Below are 7500 nucleotides of genomic sequence, written 5' to 3'. Positions count from 1 at the left end.
ATGAACTGAAGGTCACCTTTTTTTTGGCAGCAGGGTAAGAACTGCCCTTCTGCAACTTAAAGGCAGACGTTCATTGGCTAGACTATCGTTCAATACTGCCAAAAGATCTTCACCAATTAAAAACCAAAAAAATTTATAAAAATCAACAGGGAGGCCATCTAACCCAGGAGATTTTCTGCTTTGCATACACTGCAAAGCTTCATGAAGCTCGTCCAGGGAAATATCTGTTTCCAAAACTGTATTGCTCTCTTGTTTAACCTGGGGAAGACCAGTGTAAAAACTCTGAACCATCACCTCTTCTTCTTGGTGCTCACGTTTGTACAAATCACTGTAAAAACTCACTGCATGTCTACGAATAGCAGCATGATCAGACATCACATGTCCAGAATCAGACTTTAAACTATGAATAAGTCTCATTTGACCATTTTTACGCTCCAAACCAAAGAAAAAGTGTAATGGAACATCCATTTCTACCACATTCTTAAAACGGGACCTAATCAGAGCCCCTTGTGCGGATACCCCAAGCAAGTTAGTTAACACAGACTTTTTAAACTCAAGAGCTTCAAAATAACATTGTTCTTTTGTGACCTCAGCTAAAGTCTGGAGTTCTTCCACTTCAGACTCCAGATCTTTCACTGACTTCATCAAGACTTTAGTGACGTTACAATGATATTGCTGACACAACTGTTTTGTTTGGACTTTTCCGAAGTCCCACCACTGTTGTAAAGACAAACTCATTTTTTGTACTTTGATGATTTTTCCAAAAAGATACAAAAATATCTTTAAAATGTTTATCTTCTAGTAAAGCTGTATTAAAGTGCCAATAGGCACTACTTGGCTTTACACATGTCAAAAAGACACAAACCACAACAAGTGAGTGATCAGAAAACCCAACAGGGCTAATAAAACATGATATTTAAAACAATAAAAACGATCAAGTCTGGCCATGGACAATAAATTATCTTTACAATGAGTCCAGGTATACTGACTTTGATTGCCATGCAACCCTCTCCACACATCATACAATTCATGAGTCTCTAACAATTGAATGAGACGGGTACGAGAGGCAGAATGAGGCTCTACATGATTTCGATCAAGCCTATTCTCTGTGCAATTCCAGTCCCCACCTATAAATAAAAACTCTTTATCATTACAATCTCTAATAACATCATTTACATTCTCCAAAAAAGTCAATCTCTCTTTTCCAACAGCAGGAGCATATACAGTAATAAACACAATTTGTACATTTTCATATTTTACTCTGACTTTTAACAAACGACCTTTAATAATTTCTTCACATTCAATAGATTGAGGATTAAAACTTTTGGAAAAAAGAACACCCACTCCACAACTATTACTTGTTTTATGACTTAAAAGGAAAACGTCACCCTCCCATTCTCTCTTCCAGTCAACTTCATTATCAATTGTACTGTGTGTCTCTTGTACAAAGATAACGTCCAGTTTTTTAAGGGAGCATAGTTTGAAACATGAAGCTCTTTTTCTTTCGTCTCTAGCTCCATTTAAATTCAAACTGCCTATTTTTAACTCACTCATCAAACAAAAGAAAAAAAGAAAAACAAAAGAAAAAACAAAGAAAGACAAATGAAAAAAAATACTAAACATATTCACCATCTTCTAACTGCCTTTTAACCTTCAAAACAAGTTTCTTTAAATGATAAATCTCTTGGTCAGTAAAAACTTTCTCCCCTTCACTTTCAGAACTTTTTTTGAAAATTCTTAACCGAATCAATGAAAAGTTGCAGATCAGGAAACACACTCTCAATCTTCACATTCCTAACTCCTTTAGTACTCCTAAGAAACTTCTTAATGCTCAACATAGAGTATCCACTTCCTTCCAGGGGCAAAGACTGCGACTGCGAGGAAGCTAAAGAATCTACATCAGAGTCTACCTCAACATCCCTATCAAGAGACTGAGAACAATCATGAAGGGGAAACCTTTTCATCTTTTCAGAGGATTGAAAAACATCTCTATTTTTCCTTTTCTTAACATTATCTTTAACAGATTTGTCATCTACAAGCATCTCACTTTCTTCATCTACAGAGCAATCCTCCTCTAATTCCTTCTGTGTGCTAGTACTGGCCTCCTGCTCAATCTCAACAACAAGCTGTTGACTGTTCTCAACAAAATCATTTTGAACAACTGGAGAGGGAACCTGAAAAAACTCTCTATTTTCCTGTATTGAGCTTTTATTTTGTTCAAGCCTCTGAACTTTGTGTGATTGTTTTGATTCTTTTCCATTGGATTCGTTCGTTTTTTTCCCCTGAAACTCATTCAATTCATTCTGTTTTTGTCCCTGAAATTCGTTTTGTCCATTCTGTTTTTGTATTTGGAATGTATTTAAATCATCCAACCTTTTTTCTTGAGTTTCATTTGACTCACTCAGATTTTGCCCCTGAGATTCATTTTCACTCTGTTTTTGCCCCCGAGTTTCATTTATCTCATTTTGTCTGTTTGTTTTGTCTGTTTTTTTCCCCTGAAATTCATTAGATTCTTTTTGCTTTTGTCTCTGAGCTTTACTTGACTCACCCTGCTCTACATTCTTATTATTAATCTCAGCATTGGATTTTTCTGGACAGGCTCGTATGATGTGACCCTCCACTCCACATCCGAAACATTTCATCTTTTCAGAGGTTACATAAACGTTATAATCATAATCATCCACTCTGAACTTGAAAACTAAATTTAACTCTTCATTGTTGTTCTTTAGAATCATAAAAACTTGCCTTCTAAATGAAACAACATGTCTCAAATGCGGAGATTTACAGCCAAGAGAGATCGTTCTGATCGGTGACATCAGCTGTCCGTGTCTCGAGAGCTCTCGCTCTAACATTTCATTACTAATGAACGGAGGAACTTGCGACAAAATTATCTTTTTTGCCGGATTAACGAGTGGCACCGCATTAACCAAAACATCTCGAATCGTTACACCTTGCTCAACAATTGTTGCAACTTTATCAAAACCATCCACAAATATCACAACTCCATTGTTCATCCTAGACGCAGATTTAACGCCATCGTATCCAACAACCCCGCCGACTGCTAACGCGCAATCCTCCACAGAACACTCCACAGTCGGACAAAGCTTAAACGCATGCCGACGTGTGAGCGTCTCCAGCCCCACACCTGCAACTCCACGAACCGGCATGACTCCCGGTTACACCGGTTGTCGCCGTCACCACAATAAACTGACCACTTAAACTATACCACTAAAATAAACAAATCCCCTAAACATAAAAAACAGTTGGGAGAAAAAGAGAAGAAAAAAACACTCACGCCACAAACACACTCCCACGCTCGCATCCACTCACTCAACTTCCGCTCAGAGAGAGAGAGAGAGAGAGAGAGAGAGAGACAGACAGAGAGAGAGAGAGAGAGAGAGACAGAGAGAGAGAGAGAGAGAGAGAGAGAGACAGAGAGAGAGAGACAGAGAGAGAGAGAGAGAGACAGAGAGAGAGAGAGAGAGAGAGAGAGAGAGAGAGACCTTTTGACCTTTAAAACTCTTTTAATTCACCCCATTTTCTAGAACATCACAGGGCTAGTATACAAAATGCAAAAAACAAACAAACAAACAAATAACAAATAAATAAATTAAAAACAAATAACCAAAAACACACAAGAAAAAACAAATTCCCAAACTCACTAACTGTCACCAAAGCATCTCTCACACCCCACCTCATTGTAAAAAAAAGTACATTATCAGTTTGTTTGTAGTATGCAAACTCAATGGTAATCCTAAATTCAACCAATGATTTAAACAAAATCAACAAATCAACATCTTGCCCAGCATTTTTACACTGATGTGTTTTCAGGATTGCTACCTTGGCTTGGCCAATTAAAAAATTGGCAAGCACACACTGTTCGCGCCATGACTGTTTATACTTACAACCAAAAATAAAAAGGGTTTTTGTAAAAGAAAAACCCAAATTCACAATTAGTTTTTCTAAAAGTACAAAAAGTGGAACCAGCCTTGAACACTCACAAAATAGGTGAAATACAGTATCTGAAGTCTTACAGAATGAACATTCAGGTAAAACCACTTCATTAAATTTAGACACAAAGTTATTTGTAGCCAGCACACCGTGAAGTATTCTCCACTCTAGATCTCCACATCTTTTTGGAATAGGGGGCTTGTACAACAGCCTCCATGAGGGATTCACATCTCTGGGCACTGAAAGATGCGTCCTCCATTTAGTATCTATCCTTTCCTTTAACTGTCCAAAGTGTGCCGATTTAACACAAACATGATAAATCATTTTCTTCCCCATACTTTGGAAATCCAAATATTCAAAACCCTTTAACAAAAGAACCTTTGTGTTCTCTTTAATATCCAAATTCTTTGGAACAACTTTTAATGTTGTAAAAGGCTTTGAAAAGAGGCCATTATTTAAAACAGAATCTACAAATAAAGTGAATTCTGGGGGGAAACAAGCCTTGAAGTTCTTAAGTACCCCTTCCACTATTCTCACTGACCTTAACCCAACCTGATCGGCAAGTGACTGAGCGGTTCGCCACTGACCTCTTGGCACATCGAGCAGATCTAGAACTCTGGTTATTCCCGCATTTGAAAACATCTCAATTACAGAATCTGATACTGGAGGCTGTAGCTTAAAAAGAGGGTTAAAAAACAAAGGTTCTGCTCCTCCATTATTTTCATCACCCACTCTTGAAAACTTCAACAAACTCCATGATTGAAAAATGGATTCATAGAACTTAAAAAGAGAACAATTCACATTTTTAAAACAAGGCTTCTCAATTAAGAATAGCTCTTTATCAAGGTCTGTTCCTCCAAGTTCTTTAAGAATGTACAAACAATAATCAATCCATGGCATACCATCAGAGCAATACAACAGTTTATGCAATGTTTGTATTCTCATTGCTGCAATTTTGGATTGAACATGTATAAGGCCTTGACCTCCCTCTGCAACGGGAAGATAAAGCACTCCAGGAGGAAGCCAGTGATGGCCATTCCAAAAGAAATCAACAAAAGCCTTTTGAACCTTTAAGAGCAAATCTTTAGGGGGATCTAACACTGTGACCTTATGCCACAGCATTGAAGCGGCCAGATTATTAATTACCAGGCATCTCCCTCTATATGACAACTGTGGGAGAATAACCCGGTCAACCACTCCTTCCCAGTTCTTCTCCATATACTGCTCAGTTCCAAAAAAAATACCTAGCACTTTTAAACCATCTTGTGTCCATTTACAATGATTTGGCAAATTAGGAGGTCCTGAAATATGCCAAACCCCCATCAACAAAGAAGCACATTTTTCCCAATTTATGCGTGCAGAGGTAGCTTTCTGAAAAATATTCAAACATGAACTAATATTGTCAATATCATTTGAATTTCTAATTATCAGAGTTACATCGTCTGCATATGCTAAAAGTTTTACTTGGGGAATTTTTGGGCAGCTAGGAACACCAATACCACATAATCTGGTTCTTAACAGATTTAAAAAAGGCTCAATAGAAATAGCATAGAGTAAACCCGATAGAGGACACCCTTGTCTTATTCCTCTTGTCACTGAAAAGGGTCTTGTTAGTGTTCCATTTACTCTTAACATGCTATAAATATCATTGTACATGAGCTTAATAAAAGACACAAAACGATGACCAAAGCCAAAAGCCTCAAGAGTCTTAAATAAATAAGAGTGGTCCACTCTGTCAAAGGCTTTTTCTTGGTCCAGAGAGAGAAGACCAATGTCCAAGTTATGTCTTTTTGCCACTGAAATGATGTCTCTAACCAAGAAGAGATTGTCAAAGATAGTTCGATTAGGAATACAATAAGACTGATCCTTGTGAATGACAGTTTCTATACAGTTCTTCAATCTGTTGGTTAAGGCTTTGGAAAAGATTTTTAAATCAACGCACAATAAGGAGACGGGGCGCCAGTTTTTTAAGCAACCAAGGTCTCCTTTTTTGGGGATCAAGGTTAAAACCCCTCTCCGACAGCTTAGAGGAAGTGTCTCTCTTTCAATGCTTTCCGCAAAAACATCAAACATGTCCTGGGAAATTAAGTTCCAAAAAGCCTTGTAAAACTCATCCAGACCGGGTGCCTTTCCAGGATTCAACTCCTGGACAGCTCTCGAAAGTTCAGCCATTGTCAAAGGGCTCTCAAGATCCACCTTGTCCCTGTTTAATAATTGAGGCAAGTCACTCAGAAGAACATCAGCTTCTACTCCACTGCAGGGCTCTGAGCGGTATAAATCTTCATAAAAAGAAATCGCAAAAGCATTAATTTCTGTTTGTGTTGTTAATACTCTTCCATCTGGAAGCTTCAGTTGATGAAGATGCTTATGCGCCCTTGGCTTTTTTTCAAGTCCAAAGAAAAAAGCAGTAGGAGAATCCATATTATTTAGGCGGGTGAACTTTGCCCTTACAAGGGCAGTTTTTCCTTGTTCTTCCGCTAAACTGCGTAATAGAAATTTCTTTCGTTCAAAAAAGTCTTTGGAGACATTGTGACTGCTTTCTCCGAGGATTTCTTGTTCCAGAGCTTTCATTTTCTCCACTAAGACACCACTGGTATGTGCAGTAAACTGCTGACAAAAAAATCTTGATCTGCACCTTGCCCACATCCCACCATTGACTTAAAGATGGGAAATTAACTCTCTCCTCTCTCCAAGACTCCCAAAAGAGGTGAAAAGAGTGAACAAAGCATTGATCCTGAAGTAACCCGTGATTAAAGTGCCAAAGTGACTTATAAGATTTAGTGGTCTCGACAGAAATAGCCATACAAATATAATGATGGTCTGACAGAAAAGTAGGCGAAATAGAGTTCCTAAAAAAACGTCCCCTATTGCATGATTCGGTATAAAAACGGTCAAGTCTAGCTCCAGACATTATATTCGAGTTCACCTTCATCCAAGTATACTGTCTAAGCCCAGGGAATGCATCTCTCCACAAATCAACAAAATTATAATAATCAATTACACTTTTCAGACTTTTAGCTGAAGAAGGATGTGGTTCATTATGATTTCGATCCAACTGCTGATCTAAAGTGCAATTAAAATCCCCCCCCCAGTATAACAATATTATCCCGAGGACAGTGCGATAACGCATCTGATAATTTTTTAAAAAAAGCAATGCGCTCCCGGCCATCATTTGGAGCATACACATTAAACAGAGAAAAAACGTGTCACCTAAGGTGACATCTACTCGTAACATTCTTCCTGGTATTATCTCAATGCTGTTTAAAATACCACCAACCCGAGGTGAAAACAAAAATGCTACGTCACAGTGTGACGTCTAAATGACATGATGTGCTTTAATTCCGGGGTTTTTAAACCAAGCGGAATCATTTTGATCGGTGCCATTAATTTGCCGTAACGCGCAAGAATGCGCTCAAGTGTGTCATTTGGAATAAACGGAGGTATATTTGAAAGGATAACTTTCCTCGAAGGGTTAGACAGCGGCAAAACCGGGATAAAAGCATCTCTCACTGATAAACCATGTTCAACCAAATCATCCACCATAAACGT

The sequence above is a fragment of the Gobio gobio genome (assembly GCF_949357685.1).
Source record: "Gobio gobio genome assembly, chromosome: 21".
Classification (NCBI taxonomy): domain Eukaryota; kingdom Metazoa; phylum Chordata; class Actinopteri; order Cypriniformes; family Gobionidae; genus Gobio; species Gobio gobio.
Note: the sequence above shows the minus strand (reverse complement) of the source record.